Source organism: Canis aureus, chromosome 23, assembly GCF_053574225.1.
Source record: "Canis aureus isolate CA01 chromosome 23, VMU_Caureus_v.1.0, whole genome shotgun sequence".
Lineage (NCBI taxonomy): Eukaryota > Metazoa > Chordata > Mammalia > Carnivora > Canidae > Canis > Canis aureus.
In genome coordinates this window covers 24,269,024-24,281,978 of record NC_135633.1, presented here as the reverse complement: position 1 = coordinate 24,281,978, position 12,955 = coordinate 24,269,024, and the positions used below count along the sequence as shown (strand labels likewise).

The 12,955-nt window shown below is 47.8% G+C and overlaps 1 pseudogene; it reads right to left on the bottom strand.

Moving 5' to 3' along the window:
* Window positions 1-942: 942 nt before the first annotated feature.
* LOC144295173 (ubiquitin carboxyl-terminal hydrolase 17-like protein 6) lies at window positions 943-9,923 on the bottom strand (annotated as a pseudogene).
* Window positions 9,924-12,955: the final 3,032 nt, after the last annotated feature.

Sequence of the window (12,955 nt, the reverse complement as noted above, 5' to 3'; positions counted from 1 at the left end):
CACTCTGCTCACGAGGCTATAGGAGTCCTGCTGCTGGAGGGTCACAGTGGCAGCTCCTGAGGAGGGATGGGCAGTGGGGGAATGTGTCAGGAAGGACAGCGGCTTGTTCTTCTCTAAGGATGGCATGTGTTCCAGGAGTGTCCGCCAATGACCTTCACATGTCAACAAACCCACTGTTCGCACACATTCAAGGCATAAGGCAACATCATGGGCACCAAGGGAAAAATGGTTGCAAAGACCGGGCCACTCAACTGCCCCTGGTCAGAGTGGAAGTGGAGCCCCGCCCTCCCCCAGGAGGCCAATGGAGCCCAGCGAGTGCCCCACAGAGCACAGCAGCCGGGAAGCAGCGCACACTCACCCTCACATAGTCACAAGATTCTGTGCCTTCCTTCCAGGTGCGCTTCTGCCCCTCTCGGGGTCTCCTGGGGAACCTCTGGAGCAGGGCCTTCCTCTGCTCGGCTTCTTGCCTGCACAAGAAATCAAAGCATGGAAAGGAGAAGGAACTCCCTTCCCTGTCTTCCAGCTGGACACCAGCTCCGGGCTTGGGCCAACATGGTCTTTTCCCTACTCCGCCATTTGACGCCCACGCCTGCCCCTCACCCTGACTAAAGTGAGCCCACCAGGTCGTCCAGGCAGTTTCTCTCATTCAGAGCCTATGAGAGAGTTTGCCTTGTATTGTGCCAAGCTCCATACATTCACTGGTGCAGGCACACTGCTCCAGCCACAAAACCCCACACCAAGTCAGCAAGGACAGCACCATCAGCCAAATGTGGTCCCTGTTAGCCTGGGAGCTCCTCTGCCTGCCTCGCCTCTCCTGACTCTGCCCGCACGCTGCAGGGCACACAGTGTGCATGCGCACAGACACGGTGTCTGTCGGTCTCATCCCTGGCATTCGGGTCAGCAAGCCCCATTACTCACCTTCGTCTCTCTACTTTCTCCCTCTCAGCCTGGTTCAACAGCCCAGCCTGGTGCCGCTGGTCCCGCTGACTCCACGGCTCCACGTTCTCCTTCAGCCTCCTGGAGCCCAAGGCCACGGGAATGAGGGTTGCGCCCCAGTGTTTTATGGGGCATCTGGTGCTTGATGCCTTGTGTCCAAAGGCCCCACAGTCCCTGCACTTTACCTGGGGGAGGAAGGGGGAGGAGTCAGTGCATCCATTCAAATGCCAGTGAACCTGCCAAGCACACCAATGGGAGGCCATCCTCAGGGTGTGGCACATGGGTTGAGGACAGGGGACATCCTATCTGGCTAGTGAGGTGCCAGCATAGTGAAGACCTCAGGATGCTTCCTCCACAGCCCATGGAAAGGGGAGGGGAGGGGAGGGGAGGGGAGGAGAGAAGGCATTGGAGGTGTCAGGTTGAAGACAGGTGGAAGCATCATTAAGATTAAGATTCAGGAATCTTAATCTGAAGGCTGAATCTGATCTTATGGTGCCCTGGGGCTGATGCTCAGAGCCTCTGAGTGTCCCAATGTGTAGCCTGGGGCATTTCCTGCCCATGTCACATTGGACAACTGAGTCTGGGCCATGATCTTCTGGGAGCCTAGCCTGTCTCAAGACTCCTGGCAGAGCTCCTGCTTCAAAACCCATGCCAGCCTCCACACTTACCCTGGGATCCTCCTCCTCTGGTCTGGGAACTCTGAGGGCCAGTCCTGCTGTCTGTGGCCTCTTGCCCTTCTGGGCTCTCAAGGGTCTGTCGGGCCCAAGCTGGGTGTGACGCGCCGCCATCAGTCCCACGTCCTGGAGGGACAAGTCAGTCTGCTTCGGGGATGGGTTTCGGGTAGCCTGAGGCAAAAGAAACAAGTGAGTCCTATTCACCATGACATCGGCCTCCTCCCTGTACCGTCTTACCAAGGAGGCATTAGCGAGTGTCAGGACATTTGTGCCAAACACACAATTCCCACTGTCTCTTCTCTTTCCTCCTTCCTGTCTACACCCTCCTGGCCAAGCCACATCCCCGCTCTGAGGAAGCCCACCCTGGAGGCTCAGGGACTCTTGCTGACACTATCATTAAGTCTCTCCAAATCCCCTGTGGAAACAAAACCAGGGACGAGACCTCTCCCGATTGAGGCCCAGTGGGATCCACCATGGAGCACGCAAAAGGCAAAAGCATCGGGAAAGTGGGCTTCCCTCTCTCATATCTGAATGCCCCTTGGGACGCCAGAGGAAGCCATAGTTAAGTCCAGATACACTGGGAAAACACATTCCCCTCTACTCCATGGGAAGCTGCCCATCTGAGCACTTCCATTCCATGTGTTCGTGGCAGTGCCCCTAATTAACTGCCATCGAAACTTTGGGAAGTGAATTTCTTTTCACCTTGCGAACCAGGTAATTCTTCTATTGAAAAAAAAGTCAGTTATTTATGGGAGAGAGAGAGAGAGAGAGCGAGAGAGTGTGTGTGTGTGTGTGTGTGTGTGTGTGTGTGTGTAAGGGAGAGTGATCACCTGAGCTGTATGGACAGAGGGAGAAGCAGACACTCCCTGGGCAGGAAACCCAGTGAGCGCCTGGATTCATCTCCAGAGCCTGAGATCATGACCCGACCCAAGTCAGACCCTGAAACAATGGAGCTGCGCAGGCACCCTGATCCTGTGTCTTCTCTAGGTCTGCAGTGCCCACTGAGACATTTACAGGCCTTCTGTCCCTGCTCGTCTACCACCCCACACCAATGTGACACTCGAGGCCCCATTCCATTGGCATTGGAACCTCCGGGTGTCCTGGGCATTCACAGCCATGCCTTGGCTCAGTCCCTGCTCTTAGAACATGTTAGACCAGAAAGAGTCCTTAACCCATGGAGGAAGGGCCAATCCCTCCACCATTTCCTCACTGTCCCATTATTCGCTCAGGAAAGGTAGGACCAGTGGTCCGAAAACTCACCTGAAGTGCAACTGTGGTCCTCACGCCTGTCAGGAGATGCTGGGAAAGGTCCTGGACAGGCTCCACTGCAGGAGACGGTGTGTCTCGTGGGAGAGCGGGATGGTGAAGAATGGCCACTTCCGTTGCTCCCTGACTTTTATACTGCTCCGAGGTCACGTGACGTTTCAACCACTTGAAAGACATCCATCTAATCCTCTTAGCTGCAGCAGGGTTTGAGCCAATCAGCAGCTGCAAGGAAGCTAATGATGCCCTCATGAGAAAGATTTCTATGACTCTGTGTGTGTGCCTGTGTGTGTGTGTGTCTGGGTGTGAATGGAGATGTAGGTCCATGCGGATTTGGTGGATACCAAAATTTCTGCAAGTGAAATTATATTGGTATATTTCAGCGTGGGAATTAACCTCAGGACTCATGGTTCCTGAACTATTTGTATTTTGCCAGCACTTCTGCTCAATTTAGAGCTAATAGCAATAAGAATGGGGTCACACTTTGAGGTTATTCATAATGTAATATCCTTTTTGTCAATTAACTTCCAGTTAAAAACTGAAATATAAAGAGGAAAAGCTTCCAATCGGCACTAATCACTTGATTGGATTAAGGGATTTGGGAGTGGTCCCTTTCTCATAGAGACCTATCAGGCCAGCCCACCTCCTCATCTTGCCTCCCTCAACAGACAGCACCTTCAGGTCTTTCTCAACCTCCCTAACAGCAGCCCCTGCACCTTTCTGAACAGAATTTGATCTGAGTTTCCATGTTGAATGGATACCTTTATGAATGTCCTTTTTCTTCTTGAGTAACTTCAAGTGAGCGAAGGAGAGTTAGACGTTAGTGCTCTAGAACAGGGAAGATCTCCTTCCCAAAGGAGCTCAGGTATCCCAGGGGAACGCCTTCTCCTCACCAGTCAGAGGCTTTGAGGCTGTAACCAATTATTTGGGGTATATGGTGTCCATGCTTTGCTTCTGCACTTCCATCTCTCTCAACTATGATCTCAATCTACAAAGATTATGAAGGTTTTGATGAATACCAGTATCTGCCTAGGTGTGGTTTCGGTCCACCACAAGAGAAATCCTCTGGCTGGTTTTATGCTTTTGGGAAACATTCCTTCGAACTCTGTTTCCTACAAGAGTCTATATCCTAAATGCAGTGTTTATATGCCTCATTTTAACTGTTCCTCAGGGAATTCCACCCCAATATCCTTTATATTCTCTTGATTCAGTTGGAGTACGTTGTAGGCTTGTGCCTTTTTCCACATTACTGAGTAACACTGGACTCCACAGATCTAATTGACTGGATGTGGGAACATTGATGCAAAGATGCAAACATGTTTCATTGTTTGTTTCTTGTTTAAGATGATAGATGATAGATAGATAGATAGATAGATAGATAGATAGATAGATAGATGATAGATAGATTTGAGACAAGAAGAGACCAGAGAGAACCCACAGAGTAGCAGGAGAGTGGGGGCTGAAAAATAGAGGGAGAGAGATTCTCAAGGAGATTACCCAGCAGCCATGCTGCTGGGTGCTGAGCTGCCTCCCACATTCCTGAGACCAACGTGTTTCACATTATTTTTCATTTCCAGTTACGAAGCATAGGACACTAAGGCCCTTGACCAGACATTATCTAGAACACCTCAACTGCCAAAGCAGCCACATTGGAAGGAATTGGCATCGGATTCCTTCCTGACAGTGGGGCTTTTCCTTATCCACTACTGTCTCACGTCTATGAACCAGAGTATCTTCACTCCCTTGCTCTTACTCTGTGTGGGATTTCTTAAAATTCCATTCTCTCCCTGAGTTCCCTTCCTTGTTTATGGAGTCTTCAGGTACCATGTTTCCTTCAATTCTTTGCTTCTGTATGATCCCTGGCATGTGAGACCCAACATGCTAGAGCCACCACATGGAACTGGTTTACTTAGATGTCTCCAAATGGAACAATCCCGAATGCAACAAAATGTATTGTTTCCATAAGGGTTCCAAATTGTGTATCACACAATCAGTAAAAATTTTAAAGACAGGATTAGCTCTGTCCACTGCCAGAAGAGTGAATGCAATGGCTTCTGCTAAAGAAACTAAAATACTGTATTGAAACCTCCTCATCTCGCCCTCTGGTAACAGGAGGCTAATGTATTTTATGTCTCCTTATCACCACTCGGTTGGGTTTCTTGTCCCAGTAAAATGAGCACTTTTAATAATATAACTGTGGAATGGATTGTTCCTATCTCCATGCCTTTACTGTGGTTGATTACCAACAGTGGAGAGGCAGAGGTAAGATGTGGTCCATCTGTGGTATCTTCTATTAGAGCAGTTGGTAATGGGATAATGCATTCCCCATGTGAGGAGGCAATCTCCCTAGAAGCTGTTTCCACAAGTCTCCTGCATGAGCTCAAACCTGTTACGACACACACATGCCCCCTAGGATATCTCCTGTGAAAAGCCCTGACTTTGTTTTCTCCTGCTGGACAACACAAAAGCTCAGGAAGGGAAGTCAAGTAATCCCTTCAGCTTACATCCACCCACCATGGCCAGGAACCTACCCTCGTTGTCAACCTCACAGACCACTGATTCAATGTGGCCTCCCAGATTAAACCTCCATATACCGCCATGGAATCTAGCCTGCGGCTGTCCCCAAATCCCAGTTTCAGCCCAGATCCCTATTGTGAAAACATTTCCAGCCTGACATCTTGCAAAAGGTTGATGGAGCCAGGACTCAACTCATTGTCACCTGGAAACAGGTTGGAGGTCTCCCTAGAACTGCATCCAGGATTGGCAATTCCGGGTTCCCTGGAAAGGACTGGGGAATCTGTTCTGTGGGAGGCTATGCATATTCTTCGGTCTGTCCTCCTGACTAATAGATCTTGATATAGAGTGAAACCCCTTAAGTGACTAATGGATACCTGGACAGGATGAGCATTGACCTCCACACACCTACCCAGAGAATTCATCTGCTGACTGTCCAGCCTCCACAGTCCCCACAATGTGCTACCCAACCATCTCCTGGTCATCCCTCCCAGGTGTCTCTACTAGCCTTGGCCAGAGATGGTGTGCTCCTGGTTCAAATCTAGTCCCCCCACCTAATTTTTCACACACACTTCTTCCTGGTCAGAGCCCTCATAACTGAAGAGACCCTGAAGAATAATGTGCCCATGTCCCATTGCATTTCCTCTTAAATGGCTCCTGGCGCTTCCCCTATATTAATCCAGTGAGTAGGAGTGAGACATTCCCATAGAGGGAGGATATGAATTTAGGTTGCTGGTGACCTAGATGTGGCTGCGGGAATTCCACTCAGGGTAAACAGGCAAAGAAGCCTCTGTGAGGAGCCAGCCTGGAAATAAAATAATTATTTCAAATATCTGAAATACTGGGGAGTAAAAGCATGCACACCAAATCATATGTTGCAGTCTTCTATTAAGAATAAAAAAAAACACACAACTGCCTAATAACATTTTAGATCAAAAATGAACAAAGCAGATGCAATATTCCCCATAACAATTTCAGAAAAATAATATCAACAAGTACAGAAAATGTCTTCTAGGAGAAAACATGGTATAATTTGCAGATCTCTGGATGGGATCTTTTTCTAAATCAGAAATTCAGACATTTGTAAAACAGTTTCAGATTAACTTGTTTACTTCTGTTTACAACCAATGTACAAATTGCCAGGATGATTTACCTACATTTTTTAGAAAATGTATTTCAGTAAGACAAACTTGACATTCTGGATTGGTAAGCACCCTTTGAGATTCCCATATATATACCTAACGAAAAACTGCAGTGTCTGTGTAGTGGGGGGAGTATACGTGTAGGCGCCCAGAAGCATAACACGTAGCACATTGTGGACTTGACCATTTCCAACTAGTTCAGCGGAGGAATTGCTGGTTCACCATATCAGTCCAGGAGGGGGACATATCCTTATTCCAACAGACTCCTCCTGAGGGTCCTCTTCTGTGAAAGACAAGTCTCCCAGTCCATGAGCTGTCTCATTCCCTATGACAGTCTTCAGAGGACGAGGATACCTACAGGTCTTCTTAGGAAACTCTAGCAAACACATACACAGAGGTTCCCTCACTCTTTATGACACGATAAACTGTATTTGTAAAAAAAAAAAAAAAATCCCCAGACATGAAAGAAACCTTGACACTTTCTATCTCTAATCAGCCTTTGTTACATGAAAATCTACAAAAAAGTGTGATTTCTTCTGCACAGTTCCTATTGTCCCTTACTTTCCAGTAAGGGTGGCATGTCCAAGTTTGAATACAGAGTGAACATACATTATGATGAGATGTCACAACTGCACATCTATGGTCACACTCAGAAGCTTTTGGTTATCATGCGATAATTTTCATTCTACAATCAATTTGTCAATTACTTCTGTAAGAAATAGAATGATAACACAGAGCACCTATAACCTGACCTCAAAAACCATTTTGCTAGATTCGTGAACTTGGCACTGTTTTTCTGAGGTATCAACCCAGGTCCAAACGTGAATTTGAACTGGTCTGAAATCCAGAGTCCACTTCTTCTGTGGCAGGAGGTGCCACATAGCAGACGGTAGCAAAATATTCATAGAAACTTATGTTCAGTGGGAGGCTGGGCATTTCCCCTTGGAATAAGAGTCCCTGTCAGTTTCCTTCTCTGCCGTCTTAATGTAGGAGATAGTGAAGGGAACATAATACATTCAATGAGATTCAATCAGGCTGGATGCAGTTATCTCCCCAAAATAAGCATTTAATTCCTTTCTTACCATTTCCAAGCAATGACCAAAACACTTCGCTGGCAAGGCCCCACGCATGCTTCTGTTCAGGCAAATATTCTTTCGATATAAATAGAAGATAAGCAATGGGAAGTGCAGAGCATGACGAGAGGGTCGAATATACTTCAAATCCAGGTCCTCAGCATCATATCCACTCTCAATCCTGACTGCTCACTGCCTCTCACCTGCAAGTTGCCCCTACTCTCCCCAAGGCTGAAGGAGAGGCCGGTTCCAGGATAGACCCCATATGAATCCACACTATTCCAATATAAGATCATGACAATGAACCCGCTTTATTTTTTTTAATTTTTTATTTATTTATGATAGTCACAGAGAGAGAGAGAGAGAGAGGCAGAGACACAGGCAGAGGGAGAAGCAGGCTCCATCCACCAGGAGCCCGACGTGGGATTCCATCCTGAGTCTCCAGGATCGCGCCCTGGGCCAAAGGTAGGCGCTAAACTGCTGCGCCACCCAGGGATCCCTGAACCCGCTTTAAATGTCAGTGTCCTCTAGTTTCAGTCGAAGGCCATAGCCCATGAACACACCCAGATAGATGGTTCTTCCATACATACAGAACACACATTTCACACAACACCAAATATTTCCAGTGTGGGACTGTGTTCGGGTTTGGTGAGTGAGTGACACCGTGTGTGTGCGTGTGTGTGTGTGTGCATGCGCGCGTGCGTGCCCATGTGCAATAAAGTTAGTAGACACATCCCTGCACTGCTTCCCCAGACCTCTGTCCCTTCTTGCTCGTCCTCTTGGTTGGTCTGGCTCTCCCTGGCACATGCGGGACTTTGGCCACGTCCCCGGCCACCTGAGGTGGGATCATCCCAGCTGCAGTGTGGAGCAGGTCCATGGTTTGCTGAGGATGATTCTTGGGCATCTCATGTCTGTATTTGGAGTGCTGAAGGATGACTGCATTCTCAGGAAGAGCAATTTCTCTTCTCCTGACATGAAGTTCAGGCTTAGGTCGGTTGCATTCTTGGAGGCATCTTCCCTGGTCTAATGTGGTTTGTTGCCTTGAGGTCTCTTCCCCGTGCTCCTCCGACTCAGCAAGGTTCACAGTGGGATCCCTTGTGCTCTCTCCTGAGGCCTCACCCACCTCTACGGGGTCTGCCTCGGGAGATGCGATTCCTCCCTCGACTGACCCACTCACTAGGTCTCTTTCCATATAGGTCTTCTGCATATAAAAGAGGACATAGGCAAGTTGGCGCAGGGCACAAGTCACAACGCAGGCGCTGACCTTAGCATCATCCATTTTATGCCACTGGCCATTTCCTGCCTTTACGAAACAGAAATAACATCCACTGTGGCAACTCCACCCAGCATGCACCAGCACGGCATAGAGCACATAAACCAAGGGTCCTGCCCTCTGCTCAGACAGGCAGTGTTGCATGTCAAGGCACTCAGGATATTGCACCTCCTTAGTCATTTTGTTGCCTGTGAAGTCTGAGAATCAAGACCAGGATGAGGACTTTTGCACAACTGTGCAAAGTCAACACCTTGGACGCAGGCACTTTCTCTAGACACTTACTACAATGGTAGGCATTTTCACCTCCAAGCATTTCGGGCTTCACCAAATGCTCCAAAGCTTGGCTGACACTCTGAGCAGCCCTGATGTCCAGGCTGATGTCCAGGTAAGGTTCCAGAGTGCTGGAAATGCTTTGGCAGTGGAGACACTGGATTTGTGACCTCCAGTACCCCCCAAAGATATGCTGGATGAGGGTGCTGTCCTGAGCATGCTGAGAGTCTGAGGGCTTGTCTTCAGGCAAGCATGCTTGCTGCATTGCATCCAGAATGAACATGAGATACTCATGGGTATCTTCTTGCTTGTGTGTGTGGAAGGCGGCGAGCAGGAGTGGAAGGGGTCGGAGCACACGTCCAGGATGGCAGAGAACCCGGGTCATGTGAGCCTGCAGAGTACACAGCGTGCAGGATGTCTGCTTCCTACAGGCTGTCCCGTGCTTCTGGGACAGCACGTAGCTGGCAAGGGGCTCTGTGTAGGTCAGACACTGTAGGGTTGCATTCACGTAGCAAGTGTTCCCCATGTTCTGAAGCCCAGCTCCCACCTGGGAAAGATCCTCCCAACTCAGAGGCGTCTTGGTGGGAGGCCGCCCTGCTGATGCGGGAGCCAAAGGATCAGTCAGGGAGGAGAGTGTCTTTGATGCAGGGGATGTCTTCTCAGGCAGAGAGGGTCCTCCGTGGACTTCAGCACCACCTCTCTTTGACCAGCATGATTGGGGTTTGGGAGAGTCGTTGAACTGAGACTCCTCCGAGCGGTGGAGGTAGGCAGCCTCCATGTCGGCAGAAACAGTGTCCACAAGATAAATTCAACCAGGAGCTTCAGGTCACAAAGGGATGCTTCTCTCACTGAGCCAGTTTCCAAATGGCAGATAGTGACCCTCACCTCCACCTTTTATGGCTTTTGGGCCCTGGGATAAGGCACAAAATCCTCTAATCTACTGGAATCGCTTGATTGGATTACAGGATTTGGGTGTGGTCCCTTTCTCATAGAGAACATTCAGGTCAGCCCACCTCCTAATCTTGCCTCTGAAAACAGCCAACACATTCAGATTCTTCTCAACCTCTTTAAGTGTCCCTGCACCTTTCTGAACAGAATTTGTTCAGAGTTTCTATGTTCAAAGGAAATCTTTTTGAAAGTCCTTTTCCTTTGACTAACCGCAAGGGAGCCAAGGAGTGTCAGATGTCAGTCCTGTAGGACAGGGAAGATCACTTTCCCAAAGGAGCTGAGATATCACATAGGAACACGTTCTCCTCACCAGCCAGAGTGTTTGTAGCTGTAACCAATTATTTGGGAACGTGGCATCCATTGCTTTGCTTCTACACCTTCATCTCTCTCTACTATGATTCCAATATACAAAGATTATGAAGGTTTAGATGAATATCATTTTCTGCTTAGGTGTGTCTCGGGTCTACAACAAGAGAAATTCTCTGGCTGGTTTTATGCTTTGGGAAAGATTCCTTTAAAACTCCTTTTCCTGCAAGTCTATATCTTAAATCCAGTTTTCATATGCCTAATTTTAACTGTTCCTCAGGTAATTCTACACCAATATCCATTATATACTTTCGATTTAATTGGAGTATGTTGTAGGCTTGCACATTTTTTACACATTATGGTTTTGGCAGTTGTAGATGCAGGGAGGAAGGCACTACGGTGGCTCGTGGTTTGGAAATGCCATTATGGTTTATTCTGCTTACAGAATTAGTAGTGTCTGTGGAAATTTTGAGTCGACAAGACAATTAATTCCTTCTTGTGACCATGACCTTTTCCAGTTTATGAATTTGGGTAAGTCTTAGGAAAGGTGGAAACCTAAGTCCATTTGTCTTCGTTACTAAACAGAGGCCAAGAACAACAGGAGCATTTTGCCAGGCCTTGGTCAGTGACTGGGCTTCAGAAACACTGGGGCCCTGCTGAATTCTTGACGTTCACTTGTCATCACTGGACACTAAGAGAATAAAAGTGTCATCTTTGACACCACCATGTTTTAGGATATTTATTCTGTAATCACGGAGTCCAAAAAAATTTTGTGTAGGATGCTCTTTATGATATCTCCGTTTTTAACTGGAAGTTTTAATTGACAAAATGAATGTTACATCATGAATATCCTCAAACTTTGACCCCATTTTCATTGCCATTAGCTCTAAATCGAGCAGAAGTGTTGGTAAAATACCAATAGTCAGGAAACAGGAGTCCTGAGGTTAATTCCCACGCTAAAATGTACCACTATGATTTCACTTGCAGAAATTTTGGTATCCACCAAATCCGCATGGACTTACATCTCCATTCAGAGACACACACACAGGCACACACACATAGAGCCCACCCGCTGTGGGCTCTGCAAATGGACATTGTTTTCTCCTGAGATGGGTTTTTCTTGTGTCAATGCTGGTAGCTTTGCGGGAACTGTGATTGTCAATATTTAACCCATGCAGCTTGTTTATTCTTTAGTGTTAATTTAGAATTGTGTGTAGTGTTTTATGTCCCTTAATAAAATATTAGCACAGATGAATAGCGTGCATGTCTTGCTTTTGATCTTGTTTTGTGGGGGTTTTTTCTCGGCATTTCTGAACCTCTCTATAATTATATTAATTCCATTAATTCCTCCAGCCTTAGTTACCTGAGGGGAGACAGCAGCTTGATCGGTTCAGGGAATACGTAGACATTGAGGATCTCCTGCACACCCAGGGTTCTGCGTGAAGTACTGCATAGGGAACATTGATCCCTGAGCATCCAGGGTGGGTGTCATTAGCACCACACGGGGCCTCGGTTGCACGTTGGTCTGTAATGGGACGAGTTGACGGTTGTCCTCTATACATATCCCAAAACCCACTTCAATGTTGGTTCATGCTGCCTCCTTCCTGAGGCCTGGGCATGGAGATTTTTCACCCTCCAGATGATTTCCCAAGGAGGCAATGTTTGACAAGTGGGCACATAATGGTCCAATAACACGAGACCCAGGACTGGTTGCTTCCTTCTGACTCTCTCTCTCTTTCTCTCTCTGTCTCTCATCCTCAGGCATATCTCTGATGTGGGCTCATGGAAACAAAACAATATAACACCATATGAAACCAAACCAAATTAAACTAAATGAAGCAAAACCAAATCAAACCAAACCAAACCAAACCAAACCAAAGCACATCCATTGTCGTGTTGAGAGAATTTCTTTTTTTAGGAAAAACAACTGACTGCTCTTTCCTCGCTCCAGAGCACATGTTTAAGGGTGTTCCCTGTCTCTGTGCAGATGCCTGTAGGTGGAGGGTAGAGGAGCTCCTGGATGAGCGCACTGGGCTTTTAAAAGTCAGAGGTCAGTAGAGAAGCCATGGTGTGGGATCCTTCTCCTGCCCCCAAGGCCTAAGTAACTCCCATTCATGCAATCATTATGTGACCCAGGTCAGAGTCTGGTCCCTTGAGCCTTGGGCCCCGGTCTCATCCCATGAACACTTCCCTATTGCTATCTCACGGCTTCTGACGAAAATGCGGCTTCTTGGGCACTCAAGGGATGCGTGCAGTAATAGAAATGTTCCCTACTTTCTGGAAGCCTATGAAGATCCCAGAGGTCCAAGGGTAGAAAGGCCTGTCCTCACAGGGGATGTTGGGATTGGAGCTAGTGAAGTAGCCTAAGGAGTCTTGAACCTGCAGATATATAGGGTACAGGGGTGAGGAGACAGGCAGGCGTGAGCAAAGGGCCATAAGGCTGGGTTCTCCATCAGAATTGGCACTTCATGTACAGTTGAGGGGATTCATTCCATGTGACCAGGGAGACCAGGGAGAAAGGCTAGCTGAAGAAGTCCTGAGCAGGCCCGTGCTCTC